Source organism: Pleurodeles waltl, chromosome 4_1, assembly GCF_031143425.1.
Source record: "Pleurodeles waltl isolate 20211129_DDA chromosome 4_1, aPleWal1.hap1.20221129, whole genome shotgun sequence".
Classification (NCBI taxonomy): Eukaryota; Metazoa; Chordata; class Amphibia; order Caudata; family Salamandridae; genus Pleurodeles; species Pleurodeles waltl.
The window spans coordinates 309,559,693-309,576,150 of NC_090442.1; positions in this window are offsets into that span (position 1 = coordinate 309,559,693).

Here is a 16,458-nt window from a genome sequence, read left to right on the forward strand (position 1 = left end):
ACCCCACTGTTAAATGCCATCTATGACCTGCAACATAACGCAATGATGGTGAGTAGGAGGATCTACATGACAAGACAAGTTAAGGATGTTTTTGAGCTCCAAAACCCTTTTCTGCAGGTGTGATGCAGTTTCAAGAGCAAAATGCAGCATTTCAGGCTGCCAAAATGGTGGATGTCTGACCTACTCCACTGCACATTGGGAACTGCCCGCACCCGCTGGTAGAAGTTGCCATGGCTGTTGGCAGTTGCAACTGCAGCGGACACAGCCTTAGGCTAACATTGTTGCCTGTGGCAGTCGTAGGCCAATGGATGTGTCTGTCGGCAGTGACGACCCCGTACATGGCAGGCGTGACTGCCATGTTCTGCAGATTCACTCACTTGGTTCCAGACACTGCTGCCAGCAAGACCACTATGACCTGAGCTGCTGTGTGCCACCTCTGTGTGGAGTCATGCCACGTTTAGCAGGTGATAGGGTACCTGCCTTCTCACCAGAGGAGTTTGAGAGGCTGGTGTCTGAGGTCCTACCCTTGTATGATCAGCTCTATGGCTCACCAGAGGAGCAGGTAATTCACTCATGTGCACAGATTTCTCAGTACCTCACATCCTTCCCCTCCCCACAATCTACAATGTGTCCCTGTGTGCCAGTTAAACTTCTTGTATGCCTGTAGTTGCAGTCTCACACACCACGATGTGACTGAACTTAACATATGGTACTGCCCACCAATGCCTGCACATTCTACCTACCCTTGCTGCCCCACAGACTACAATGTGTCCGTGTGTACCAGTTAAACGTCTTGTGTGCCTGTAGTTGCAGTCTGTGTGGCAGGAAATCAGATGTAGAATGTGCAGGTATTGGTGGGCAGTACCATATATTAAGTTCAGTCACATTGTGTTGTGTTAGGGCTTTGGAGTCCTGACTAGGTAAGGAGGCATTACTGACATCCACTGACATCTTTTTCCTTATGATTGTTGTAAATTCCAGGCAACATGTATGTGCATGACAGCATGAGCTCTGTATGCATGTTGTATGAGTCAGCTGAGAGTCATGTGAGTAATGTGTATAGTGCCACAGTTCTTTCAAACCACATCTGCCCTTCTAAAACTGTTGTGTGGAAAGCATATCATGAGTCACTCTGTCCTTCAGCCAAATTGCTGTTGGCTACATGATGTACTGTCAAGCATGTAAGTGATGGAAATGGGGTGTCATGTAGGTTCTGCCTGCTCAGCCTGCAGAGACCATGGCCTGTCACATGCATCAACCAGTATGGGACCTAGTCTAGGCTGCGGGAGAGCCACTGTGGCTATACAACTGTGGCACTGTGCCCACTGACTGTACACCTGCAGATCCTGGCATGTGGCCAATATGAGGCTCTGCAGCAAAACCAACCCTGAATGCCTCCTTCTTTTGACTAGATTAGGAATGGGTACAGGGGTAAATCATGATTCTGATGGATACAACTACCTGTGGATTCCTCACCTCATGAATACTCCCATGGCGCCAGCATTCTACGGAAATCTTCTTACTAGTCTCTGCACGTCGACGAGGACGTCACTGTCTCGCACGCGACGCCGTCTGACGTCATACAGGCAATAAGAGGTCCTCGACGACGTGCGGACGTCAGTTCCCTTTTTTCCGTGCATTCGAAACGGTTATCTTCGAGGGAGCAACTGTTACTCTTGCGGTTACAGTGTATATCTTGCTGCGTACTCTTTCTCTGTGGAAATAATGTCGCAGAGAAAGTCTGGATTTAAGCCTTGTCGTGAGTGTGGAGGCAAGATGTCGGTGACGGATCCTCATTCCGATTGCCTTTGGTGTTTGAGCTCCGACCACGACGTCTCGACTTGTGATTCGTGTCAGCACATGAATCCGAAGGCCATTAAAGAACGCGAGGCGAAGCTGTTTATGGCCAAGTCAAAGGAGAAGCATCACAAGAAAAAGTCTTCTCCAAGACATCGGCGTCATCGAGACTCCCGGCGCCGTAGAGAATCTCGGCGTCATTCAAGGGAGGCTCGTTCCAGGTCTCCGGATCGGCGCCGGAGGACATGGGAGGTCAGCCCCACGGTGACGCCGCATCCTTCGACGCCGTTGCTCTCTCCGACGTCTCCAACTTCGCCTGGACAGGCGTCGGTGATTGAGGTATTGGAGCCTCAGGTGTTTTCTCCGGCGCAGACGCCGAGGCCGGCGTCGGGGTCGCCTCCGAGTCAGGCACCCCAGTATCCGGCTTTTCCCACCCCTGCAGCCGATAGTTCCGCATTCTTGAATGCGATGTATGCCATCTTCCAACAGATGGCTCCAGGGGGTGCTCCGGCTGGGCCTTTGGCCTTTTCTTTGGGTGATCCTGCGCCTCTTCGGCCGGCACCCTTTATGCCCTTTCTCCTGTTTGGGAACGTGGGCTCGGCGCCAGTGTCGGCGCCGGTGGCCGCTCCGATGGCTTCGGAGGGATTGGCCCCAGGGATTTCCATCCCGTCGACGTCGAGATTTCGGCCTGTGACTCCGGTGGGTCCATCCGTTTCATCTGCTCTTCAGTCGGCGCCGAAGTTACCTGTGGCGCCGGATGCGGCGTCGGTGGCTTCGGAAGATCGGCGCCGATCTCCGACTTCAGCGGAGGTGTTGTCGACTCCGCGGATTGAGCAACGACTGCATTCAAGGAGGCGTGCTCTCCGGGTACTAGAGGAGCAGGAGTACCAACGAGCCCTAGAGGAAGGAGAGCTAGAGGACTCGGGTGATGGGCTGCGTGGACTGGAGTCGGCCAGTGGGCTGGACACTTCCCCTGAGTGGGACCTTTCGTCCCCGGGGGAATATACCGAGGAAGCTGCTTCCTTTCATACAGTGGTACGGAAGGCAGCTAGTTTTTTGGACCTGCCTTTGCCGGTGGTGGAGGCGAAACAAAACCTTTTGACAGAGGTGTTGCATCCGGCCTCAGCCGCGGCGGAGCCTCTATTACCTTTTAATGACGCTCTGCTGGATCCGGTTTTAGAGGTGTGGAAGAAGCCGGCATCTTCCCCAGCAGTTCACAGAGCCGTGGCCAGGAGGTATCGGACGGCTCCAACTGATCCTGGTTTCCTATCTAGGCACCCTACGCCGGAGAGCTTGGTTGTGCAGGCCTCCTGTTCGTCCAAATCAGCGCCTGGTTCTTTCCCGACGGTGCCTGGGGACAGAGACTCAAAAAAGCTAGAGGCGCAGTCGAAGAAGATTTTTTCGTCCTGCAGTCTGGCGTTAAAAGCCACTAATGCGACCTGTATCCTGGGGAGGTATATTCATGCTCTGATGGATGACATCTCCTCTTCGTTTACAGAGCTTCCCCAGGGTCTTTTGGATCTTGTCTCTGATGCCCAGGCTGCTGCGACCCAAATTATCCAGACGGGACTGGATACCACCGACTCGGTAGCCAGAGCAATGGGCACAACTGTGGTGGAAAGGAGACAGGCCTGGCTACGTAACTCGGGCTTTTCGGCAGATGTACAGTCCACATTGTTGGATCTCCCGTTTGATGGGGACAAACTGTTTGGGGCTAAGGCTGATTCGGCCTTGGAACGTTTTAAGGAGAGCAGGGCCACGGCTAAGTCGTTGGGACTCCAAGCTCCTTCTTCCACGGCCTCTTCCAGATTCTTCAGGAGGTTTCGTGGATTTGGGCGTGGCTCTTCCTCCTCTTCCTTTCGGGGAAGATATCAGCAACCTGCCTCTTCCCACCCCTATAGATCTTTTAGGGGGAGGGGTAGGGTCCGCACCAGGGGAGCCTCTCAGCAGCACTCTGCCTCTTCCTCATCCTCTGGCGGGGTGCAGCAGGGGAAGCAGCCTTAGGCTTCCACCATTTCCCACTCACTCCTCTCCTGTAGGGGGAAGATTACAGCATTTTCTCACCAAATGGGAGACTGTTACGTCGGACACTTGGGTTCTCAGTGTTGTGGGAAAAGGCTACACCCTTCCCTTTCGGGAGTTTCCGCCCCTCATCCCGCCCCGCCCTTCGTATTGTTCACAAGAACACCTCCTGTTGCTAGAACAGGAGGTGGAAGTCCTCCTTTTAAAGGCGCGGTGGAGTTGGTCCCGGAGCAGGAAAGGGGTCAAGGAGTTTACTCAAGGTATTTCCTGATTCCCAAGAAGGATGGTCGTTTGAGACCAATTCTGGACCTGAGGATCTTGAATTGGTTCCTCAAGCAGGAAAAGTTCAAGATGCTGACCCTAGCACAGGTGCTTTTGGCGTTGAACATGGAAGACTGGATGTTGTCTGTCGACTTGCAGGATGCTTACTTTCATATCCCGATACTCAAGTCACACAGGAAGTATCTCCGGTTTGTGGTGGGATCGCAACACTACCAGTTTGCGGTCCTTCCGTTTGGTCTTACTTCAGCACCTCGAGTCTTCACGAAGGTGATGTCGGTGGTTGCGGCAGAGCTCAGAAGGAAGGGGATAGCAGTATTCCCTTACTTGGACGATTGGTTGATCAAAGCCAAGTCCCCGGAGCTTGTGTTGCGTCATCTGCAGTCAACAACCCAGTTGTTGTTCGACCTGGGCTTTTCGGTGAACGAGCCCAAATCTCACCTGGAGCCCTCTCAGCGCCTCCTGTTCATAGGGGCAGTACTGGATACGACATTGGGTCGGGCCTTTCCTCCGCCTCAGCGGATTCAAGATATTCAGGATTTGGTTCCAATGTTTCGAAACGGAGCGGTAGTTCCAGTCCTCAAGGTCCTTCGTCTGCTCGGTCTTTTTGCCTCCTGCATTCTGTTGGTCACGCATGCTCGCTGGCACATGAGGGCTCTTCAGTGGTGCCTCCGAAGGCAGTGGTCTCAACACAGAGGGGATCTAGAGGGTACTGTCAAGATCTCCAGAGATGCTGCTGTGGATTTGAAGTGGTGGATTGCAAGCAACAATCTTTCACAAGGAAAACCGTTCCAGCAGTCGCCACCAGTGGCCACAGTCATAACGGATGCTTCCACTCTAGGGTGGGGAGCTCATCTGGGGGATCTGGAGATCAAAGGTCTTTGGTCTCCAGAGGAACAGATTTTTCACATCAATCTGTTAGAGTTACGGGCTGTACGTCTGGCTCTCAAGGCCTTCCTCCCTTCCCTTCGTGGTCAGTCGGTACAGGTCCTAACGGACAATACTACCACGATGTGGTACATAAACAAGCAGGGAGGAGTGGGGTCGTACCTTCTCTGCAGAGAAGCTCTTCGACTATGGTCCTGGGCAAAGGACCATCGGATTTGCTTGATAGCAAACCATCTGACCGGAGTCTTGAACGTGCGTGCGGACAGTCTCAGTCGCCACTTCTCGGCAGACCACGAGTGGCGTCTCCATCCAGATCAAGTCCGTTTAATCTTCCAGAAGTGGGGGTTTCCTCGGGTAGATCTGTTCGCCACTCGAGAGAGCGCGCATTGTCCGTTGTTCTGCAGCCTTCAGTATCCGATGCAGGAAGCATTGGGGGACGCGTTTCAAATGACCTGGTGCGGCCAGTTGCTTTACGCGTTTCCTCCCATACCCTTGATTCCTCGAGTATTGAGGAAGATTCGCCAAGACCGGGCTCTAGTAATCGTAATAGCTCCGGATTGGCCAAGGAGGGTGTGGTACTCCGACCTTCTCCAACTCTCAACGTGCCCGCCGCTCCGTCTCCCTTTCAGGGCAGACCTCCTCTCGCAGTCGCAGGGGCAGGTTCTACACCCCAACCTCCAGAGTCTGCACCTACATGCCTGGAGATTGAACGGGGCAACCTGAGTTCCTTCTCTCTCCCGCCTGAGGTAGTGGATGTTATATTAGCGGCCAGGCGACACTCCACTAAATCTATCTACGCTAATAGGTGGTCTAAATTTGTTGCGTGGTGTGGAGAGAGGCAGATTGATCCTTTACAAGCTCATCTATCGGACGTTTTGTCTTTTGCTCTATCTCTGGCGCAGAAAGGTTGTGCAGTGGCTACCATTAAAGGTTATTTATCGGCCTTGTCAGCCTTCATATGTCTTCCAGACCAACCATCTTTATTTAAATCCCCTATTGTTATCAGATTCTTGAAAGGTCTTCTAAATCAATATCCTCCAAAGCCATTCGTTATGCCGCAATGGGATTTGTCCTTAGTCCTGACTTTCCTTATGGGGTCCCCTTTTGAACCTATGCATTCTTGCCCCTTAAGGTATTTGTTTTTAAAAACAGTCTTCCTGATAGCTATAACATCAGCAAGGAGAGTGAGTGAGTTGCAGGCCTTATCAGTAAAACCCCCTTATACAACTTTTTATGGGGATAAGGTGGTGTTGAGGACCAAGGCTGCTTTCCTCCCGAAGGTTGTTTCACCCTTCCATTTGGCTCAGGCAATTACTTTGTCCACATTCTATCCTCCGCCTCATCCTTCCAAAGAGGAAGAAAGACTGCACCGTCTGGATCCAAAGAGAGCGTTGAGCTTCTTTATCAATAGAACAAAGGATTTCAGGCTGGAGGATCAGCTGTTTATTGGATACGTGGGCAAGAGGAGAGGAAAGGCAGTCCACAAGAGAACACTATCCAGGTGGGTTGTTCTTTGCATTAAAATATGTTACTCTTTGGCAAAGAAGGATCCTCCTGAGGGCATTAGAGCTCATTCCACCAGAGCTAAGTCGGCCACTTCGGCCTTAGCCAGAGGTGTTCCTGTGGTCGACATCTGCAAGGCCGCAACTTGGTCGTCCCTTCACACTTTTGCAAAACATTACTGTTTAGATTCTGAGGTTAGAAGGGACGGCCATTTTGCACGGTCAGTGCTGCAGGATTTCTTGGTTTGACCATTTAGGCACCCACCGCCGGGCGTGGTACTGCTTTGGGACTCTATTCATGAGGTGAGGAATCCACAGGTAGTTGTATCCATCAGAAGAACGAGTTACTTACCTTCGGTAACGACTTTTCTGGTGGATACATTAGCTACCTGTGGATTCCTCACGGTCCCACCCGCCTCCCCGTTGCCTTTATGGTCTTGCCAAGTAATCCTTGAGTGCGCTCCTCTTGATCTTTGAGGGTGCAATAGATGTATATATATGATATATTTATATATATATATGGGTATATGTGTATATATCTTTATGTATATACTTGGTGTGTGTATATATTTTTAAAAGAAAGAGTTTTATATATATATATATATATATATATATATATATATGTACATAAAAAAAGATTTACAGTTATTCATACAATGTGGTGTATTTTTACAATATAATGGATGTTGCTTTGTTCTTTCATTGCATTGCCTGGTTGTTCTCATGCACGTAAAAAATGATTGGTACTGACGTCCGCACGTCGTCGAGGACCTCTTATTGCCTGTATGACGTCAGACGGCGTCGCGTGCGAGACAGTGACGTCCTCGTCGACGTGCAGAGACTAGTAAGAAGATTTCCGTAGAATGCTGGCGCCATGGGAGTATTCATGAGGTGAGGAATCCACAGGTAGCTAATGTATCCACCAGAAAAGTTGTTACCGAAGGTAAGTAACTCGTTCATCTAGTCCATATGTGCCCTTAGCGTTATTGTCAGTGTGTGTCTTACACTCATGACAGGTCCCTTACTCCCACAGCTCTGTTGTCACCTTCACAGAAGTCATATTAGTTATGTACAGGCATATTGCACAACTGATAGTCCTATAGTGCAGACAGTGTGCTGATTCCTGGGATGCCATGGTATGTGCCTCAGTAACTTAGGGCCAGATGTAGCAACAAAATATTTTGAGACTTGCAAATTGCGAGTCATAGCAACTCGCAATTTGCAACTCACAAAATATTATGCAGAAAGGTGTCTCAGACACCTTCTGCAACTCGCTGTGGGGTCGCAAAGACCCACCTCATGAATATTAATGAGGTGGGTCGCAGTTTGCGACCCGATAGCGAGTCTAGGCACTCACAGGGATGGTGGCCTGCTGGAGACAGCAGACCACCATGTCCGTGACTGCTTTTTGAATAAAGCTGTTTTTTCTTTCTTTTTGCAGCCCGTTTTCCTTAAAGGAAAACGAGCTGCAAAAAGAAAAAATTCCGAAACCATTTGGTTTCGGTTTTTTCAGAGTAGGCAGTGGTCCATAGGACCACTGCCTGCTCTGAAAAAATAGTTTTTAATGGCATTCACAAAGGGGAAGGGGTCCCATGGGGACCCCTTCCCTTTTGCGAATGAGTTACCATCCACTTCAAGTGGATGGTAACTGCGAGTTGGTTTGCGACCGCATTCGCGGTCCAAAAGCAACTCTGCATGGCGATGCGTTCGCTTCCTATTTGCGAGTCGCAGCCACAAATTGCGAGTCGGTACCGACTCGTAATTTGCGGTTGTGCATCGCGTTTGGCCTTTTGCGCCTAGCAAACGGCGTTTTTTGCAGTTTGCGAGGTGCAAAAGGCTTGCTACATCTGGCCCTTAGTCACATAGAAGAAACTGTACAATGCATGCCTTTGTATGTTGGATGCCATCTCAGTACAATGGACACATGTGTTCAAAGGAGTGTTTTGTGGTACAGGTACATAGGACAGGACCCCGCCCCTGGAAGTGGCATCAGTCTGCATTTGTTAGTTCATATGTCCACACATGGACAGGAAAGACACTTTCTGTACTCACCATGCCTGCCCCTTCATTGTTACTCATGTGTAATGTTGGAGTTTGTCTTCTGACAGTTGCCTGTAGAGACTGCATCCAGTTAGTCATACCCACAGAGTGTGAATGTGCTGGTTCATTCACGCTTAAGGAGCTTAGAAGCCACAAATGCGTGTAGTGTTTCATTGTGGCTCACATCACAGTACAGGTTGCTGCATCATGGGCTAGCTGATGTCAGTAGCTTGCTTAATCATTGTAGGCCATGAGCAGGGTAGTTGGTTAGTCTGCATATGGAAATATATATGTCTGTAGTCATGTCCCTGTGCTTGTTGGCTTGTGTATGTCACCCATGGGGAGTATTGACAAATAGAAAAGCCTCAGCTTGATATTACTGACATATGTGACTCAATCATTTGTGAAACCTGAGATGCTGGGCGAGGAAAATCACTGAGGTCCAGCTGGAGATTTCCTCCCAATGTGGGCGGGGTGCCCATTGGACAATGACCTCCCCTACCCACAATGGCCCACATTCTGGCAGTGACCTATCTGGACCTTGATGGGCGTTTGAGGGCAGCACTGTAGCCACAAGGGGGTGAGTACAGGACATATTCCTTCCTGTCCCATTGCCAAGTGATTAGGTGAGGTTCTGACAGCTCCTCCTGACAACTAGGGATGGGCCATGTGTCACACAGTACATGAGAGATTGTGTTAACATGTCATGTGTTGCATACTGATTTGATTTGACTGTTGGACCAGGGACCTAGGACAAAACTGGGTGGTATCTTCAAACCACTTGCTCTGCAGGGACCATATATGGATAGATACATTGATGAATCATGAACTGTTTGATGCCGTATTGCGGGTAATTTCTATGCAACATACCACTACTCCTCAGTGTTGCAGGTCAAAGGTATGTAGATGATGATTTACCACTGTTCTTTGCCGTGTGGCTGGGTAAATGTGTATGTTGGCATTGGTCACCCAGAGACCACTTGTATTCAGCATATGATAGGTGCTGGTGCCTCACTGCAGTCTGTAATGTGTAGATGTCCATCAAACATGTGAAAGAGCATACATTGCACTCTGGGTGCAGCTACAGATCAATAATTTCCCGTGGTAATTGGAGAATGTCCGTTGACATGATGTATGCGCCATTACTGTTTGACAACCTTTCCTTGTGCCTACTTGTCAGCATGTGTACCCTTTCTCATTAGCAAAACATTTGTAAGCTGCTGTTTCATGAATGGTCTAGCTGTGTTGATGGGATGATGTCTGTTTTCCCTCACATACATGTGGATGCCAACCTTTGTGTGGAATAAGAGATTTACAATGGGGGTACATTACATGTTGTGCCACATACAAGAGTGTATCACCATTTTTTATTGGCTGGCACATTCCCTCATACAACATAGCATGTCATTTGGCATGTACAACTGCAGTAGCAACAAGGGACATAGCAGGTAGGCCTAGAGTTTTGAGCACAATGAGCATTTCTATCAAAGTGCACTGCACATTTGTAAGAGGAAAGGTTTGTGACCTGACTGTTCGCATGCATCATGGAGTGACTTGCAATTATGTTAAAATCACATGTGTTTGGGTACAAACATCCATTCACAGACAGACATCTGGATCTGCATGACCATAATGGAGACAGTGATGTAGATTCCAATTGGGCAACATGTTGAGGGCCTTCAACAAGTACTTGCAAATCTTTGGGCCTCTCCAACATCCAAGGGACTAATGGCGTCTACTGATTAGGGGTGGGCAAAGAACTCTGCTCCACCAGCAGAGTTTCGCAGAGTTTCGCAGAGTTTTCCCGTCCTCCCGGAGTGTGGACTTCTGAAAAACTCTGCAAAGTGACACAGAGAGTTTTTGCTCTCACAGCTCGTCAATCTTAAGTTGGCGAGCAAGGGAAATCGCTATGTTGGCAAGCGATGTTTGTGCATGTGGGTGGTCACGGCATATCACGCCTGCCTACATTGAGAAAGCTGCTGCTCACATTGAGGAAGCTACCGCTCAAGTACAAAATATAGCACGTTAGCACCCTCTGGTGCTTCACATGATGCCTTTTGTGCTGATTTTACAGTGAAAGAGAAACTCAAGCCACTGAAAATCAGAGCGAACATTGCGACTTTCCCAAATTCCGCCACTTGCAGAACTCCACGCAGCGCGTCTGTTTTTTTGGCACTTTGTGGAGTTCCGCGTAGCAGAACTCCATGAACCCTGCACAGGCCTACTACTGATGCACTTAGAGGAGGTCATTGTAAGGGGTGCCAGACATTAGTGGTGATTACCCTGGGACTCGCTGATTCATTGTGTTGTGTATTTTGGGGACATATCTCCATGACATATTGCACATTTTTTCTACAGTGTCCTTTTCCATGCCACATGTGTGGCCTATCTAAGCAACATTAGACCTACCTCTATGATGTTGGGGCAAATATCACTTAGAGTATTTCTATGTCACCTTCTCCAGGCTATTCTACTTTTGTCATCAACGTTGAAAGATTTTTGAGCATCATGTTGGGTCATCATGTGTGTGACAAATAGATGTGATGTGTACATGACCTTGTGTAGGATCGGTGGAAAGACATTGCACTACTATTGTATAACAACAGATAACTGAGGTATGCTTCATGGGGCTAAGCTTTGAGGGTGGTGAGGGCTCCTACATGTTGAATGGTTACTGCGATTGCACAGCTTCACCCATGCAATTTTAGTTGTCTGAGATCCTGATTTTCCTGTGGGCAGCTGTAGACAGTTCAGATGGAATGCATACATGCATATGGTATGGCACATGCATGGGCCACTTAGGTGGATTTTGTTTCTGGGGCCTACTTCATGTCATGGTAATGTTTGCTAATCAGAGCTGTTGTTCAAGTGTGATCATGGGCATGTGATTACCCCATTTCTCTTTGTATTTGCAGCACCAGCACTGGCAAGCAAAGAATACAGGGCACAGCCGAGTGGGGAAGCATCTGGCCACGGGACCACGGGTCAAGACACCACTGACACAGAGGGAGCTAGTGGCCCTGAGGGCGAGGGGAGTGCCACGTTGAGACCTAAACATCGTCTTCATCATCAGTTTGTTCCTCCAGTGGCCACTCCCTAGTGGTGGCGGACCCGTTGGGGCATTCCCCTGTACCATCTTTATCCACCCCCCCAGTTCTATCACCTCCCTCCCTGCTGCTCCCTACCCAGTTTGCCATGCCTGTTCACCCAAGGGGTTGGGCGTCTCCTCTGCAGCCGTCACCTCCTCCCCAGCCCCTGTTACCCCTGCTGTGAGGAGGCTATTGACCTCCTGAGGAGTATTTCTGTGGGTCAGACAGCCATTGTGAATGCCATCCAGGGATGGGCAACCCAACTCCAGCAAACAAATGCATTCCTGGAAGGCATTCATGGTGCAATGTCTGGCGTACAGAGATCTTTTCAGGCTCTGGCCTCTACACTGATGGCAGCCAGTCACCCCCCATCTTCCGTCTCCCCTCCATCTCCTCTTACAAATTCAAATCCCCCTTCCCAAAGCACACAGACCGATCCACAAACATCCACCTCATCATACAAGAGCAGCATACACAGACATAAGCACCACAAAACACACCTGCACGCAAGCAAACAACAGATACCCTAGGACACAACAAGAGTCCCCACTTCCCCAGTACCCCCACCCTGCCCAGCGTACCACACACAACATCAAGCATGCCTACAGGCACCACCACAAAAGTCAGTGACACACCACCCACATACAGCATATCCACAGACACAACGCCAACAGACACCCAGACATCCACCACAAGCACCATACCTAGAGATATCACCCAAACAGACCCACAGGCATCACCCCAATACATCCACACACATCCACCACTCCATCCCCAGCACCTCCACCTCCCAGACCCCAAGACACACAAAAGCACTCACCCATGCAACAGACATCAACCAAACACAAGCATATCTCCCAGAAGCATGCCCCCATGACATTCACACCAACACCGTAGACAACCACTCACTTGAGTTCCAAATCCCCACTCCCTTCTGCTCACCGCCCCGTGTCCCTAAGAAAGTTGTTGTCTTTGACCTTGACCTTTCCCCTGTTCCCTCCATCCCGTCCTAAACCCAACAGGGCCCAACCGACATCCCACCTCCTCCCTTCCACCTCCAAAGTTTCCCCTGCCCATCCTGCAAACACCCATACCCCTCCCCCCAAGAAGAATCTCACCCCTTCCAAGCCCAAGATCAACCCCCTCCTCCCAAATCAGACACCCCCAAGATGAATCCTGAGGTGCCTGCCTGACCACTTGATGCCTATTCCTGTGGAGGTTCCCTGGAAGTTAGAAGTCAAGTGGCAGCCCCATGATGTACCTATGCCAAAGCATATGGACTGACCAATGGCCTTGGACTATTGAAACTTGGTTTAAAATAAACCCCAAAAGCTGGGTTTTTGGGTAAACATTTGTCCTGCAATTCCTTTTCTACCTTTATGTTGTTCCTGAGTGACTTGTGTTGTCTGCTTACAGTTGTGTGTGTTTAAGCCTGCTTGCTGGTCCATTTGCTGTTGTTTGCAGTGTCTGACTTTGTGGGCAGTGCTGGTGTCCCCTAAGGCAAGAGTATATGTTGACTGTATGGATATGTGGGTGAAAATGCAATGATGGTGTCATGCCATTGTAGGCTGTTTGATATGGTAGTATTTCATTTTGTGTTGCCCAATATGAGCATGTATGGTGTTAGACTTGTCCCGCTGATATGGATTATGGATTCTTCTAATATGTGGCAGCTTCAGTTTTGTTTGTGCAGACATGGAGTGTGTTAAATTTGCTAGCTTTGTTTACATTTGACTGTGCATATGTCCATTTAGCTGTGTGTACCTTGCAGCTACTTCATGTAGAGTATGTCCCATGCAGTCGGAGTTGTATGTGCTTTGTTGACTTGCTCTTCCACATTGTGCAGATAGACATGTAATTTGAGTCTACTATTGTTTGTCCCAGAGATACCTGAAGGCCAAGTTCCTGTGCAGTTGCTGTTTTAGGGACATGTGCAAAGTGATATGTGACCCAGTGCAGCCTCCTTCCCTGAATGTTCCTGCTGGCCCCATCCATATTGTGCAGGTATTGTTTGCATAGTGAGCTTTGAATATTTGTCTTTCTAGCTATTGTGCATCCCATTTTCTTTCCATTGTGTTGCAATTTGTGTGGTGTGTGTGTCAATCGCAGGGCTGTTTACTGGGAGTGTTGTTTGTGTTTCATACCACTTTCATACATATGTGTGTTGAATGTGATGACTGTCTATGGCATTTGAGGAATGTGAGTGTGTTAGTTATATTTGTAGATGTGATGTTGGTGTGTTGTTAGTGTTGTCTGAGACAATGTTCTGTACACTTCACTGTCCCTTTGCTGGAGATGAGCAGACGTGTGTTTGTGCAGTGTTGCTGTGCAATGTGAGTGACCTGCCCAAAGAAGGCGCTTTGTGACTCTGATTGTGTCCTTCTTTGTGTTTGATCCTGACACAGGACATATTGCCAAATGTGGTGGGATTCCCCCACCACATGATGTGGATGATGGCGCAATGATCAGCTGTTAAGTTTAATGAGACAGGTAGGTGTGTGTACTTAAGGTGAGGTGTGCCCTCTGCGGTGTGGATTTTGTGCTCCATTGATGATCTGCAGCAGCAGCAGGACATGTGTGATGGACTCCATTGTGGCCACAGACGTGTGAGGCTTCCCGGAGGTAAGTGCATCACTTTACAGTCCCCATTTCGGCCTGTTGAAACGTGGTGGTTGGACCGCCACGGTCACATTGGCAATGTGCAACCTCATAATGTGTATTGCAGCAACACAGGCTCCGCCGGCCTGCCTATGCTGTCTCGTGACTGCAGCGGTCTGTGTTGCCTGGCGGTTGCAGCAGGACTTGGGCGGTCTTTGCTCATAGGCCAAGATGACTCGTAATACATCCAATGCTGCCATGGCGGTACACAGACCACCAAACTCGTAACAAAGCCCCTATTTATAATATTCTATTTAAAATAAATAAAATGAACATATTAGCACAGAAAAAATATTACACTGAAACAAACAAAAACATGACAAAAATGTAAGCAATATGATATTACTTTCTCATTATATTTTAACAAGGATATTATGAACAATACTAAAGAACAATATTCTTATCTGTGATATTGTTGTTGACTATATTTCCCACATCACAGTATTCTTTGATGATATTCTGGTATCATGATGTTACAAACTCAATATTAAGCCAAAACACTTTCTCGGGTATGACCCTAAATTGCAGTGATACTAGTAGGGTGTCTCTCTTTTCGCTGCAGACAATATTTTTCAGGTTCAGGTCCCCGGTCCAAGAAAATGTGATCCTGGGTGTAGCCAACCCCAAAAATGCCACTTCACTCTAAGAAAGGAAAGCTGATATTTTTAGTCTTTGTGCAGCAATAATAGATTTTATGTGCAAAGCTGTAGGACATAGAGAATTTGATAACTCACCTGTGGCACATACTGGGGATGGGAAAGATTGCTAAATCCATTGAGGATATAACCAAGCTCTATGAATCCCAATGGGCACCATTACTACAGTTCCATATCAGAAATTAGCAAACTCCTCTGTCCTAGGTATCTTCAATCACTGAGGATAACACATGCAAGCTGACACTCCAGAATAACCTATCAAAGGCTAAGTAAGCAGTGCTAGTTAAGAATACATCATGGATGAAAGTGATTGTTCCGGAGTCAGGAGAGGTGGGGGAGTTAACCAATTTCTAGGACAGCACCTTGCTGGTTGGTAAGAGGTGGGCAGGTGTATGTGTTCAATTTGCAACTGTAATAATAAATGAACACAGTTACATCTTAAAAAGCAAACATCCACTTTTATCAGCAAGTAGTAGTTAGCTAGGTGTGGTGTCCTTCGAATCCAGGCACTGCATTTGCTTGCCTACAAGAATTTTTGAGAGAACCAAACTCCACTAGTCAAAGGTTCTTCTTCCATCCCACATCCTCAATTACGTGGTGTCCCAGAATTGGGTGGTGCCCCTGAATAGCAGATGTTTATTTTTGCCCAACTCAATTGTACTATTGTTATTGACCTTCGAAGGATTAAAGAATCAGCGTATTCCCAGGTATTTGACCTGTAACCATGAGGTCAATACAGATTCATGGCTGTCCGGCCTAATGACTAAAAGGGTATCAAATTGTGACAAATCTATCAGTAGCCCTGCAAATAAAATCAAATACATAATATTCTATTAACTATCTAAATATCCGAAAGCATACGTGCCATATACATATGTTTCCTGGGAAGGTAATGGTTGCAAATACCATGATTTTTACTCATGTAGAATATTGTAGTGCCTTACATTCAAGCATTCATGAGGGTTATGTGCGATTTACCCAGAATTCTGGTTCCAGAAGAAAATGTCTTGCATGAGGGAAAGATATCTCTCTGAAAGGCATTTTCTACTTGAACGTGCTTTCCCTAGACAACAATCAGGCAAACTTCTGATTATGCGAGGCACTTTTCATGTGAAGCATAGTTTGTGAATTACGTGAGATAACACCAGAGTGAGTTGAACTGCCAGAAGTCTAATCATAAATTCTTCCTGTCACCAATCACCATCATTATTTACTGCATCTTTATTCCCATTGCTAGTAAACATGCTTTGAACACAGAAGCTGATGTTCTAAGAGACTCTCTCACTGGTGGCCCTCGCGGGGTAGCACGTGTGCTTGTGCCGCACTTGTTTTTGGGGCAGGGAGAGGATGTGGTGTTATTGTCAGAGCTGCTAACTTTGGAACCAGGAAACCAGATCTCGCGGCTGCTTAAAATCTTATGATTCTGGGCAATCACTTAGGGCCTCATTATGAGGCTGGTGGTCTCTGTGGTAGTCTGACCGCCACATTAAGACCCTGGTGGTCAGACCGCCAGGGTTTTTCCGTCTC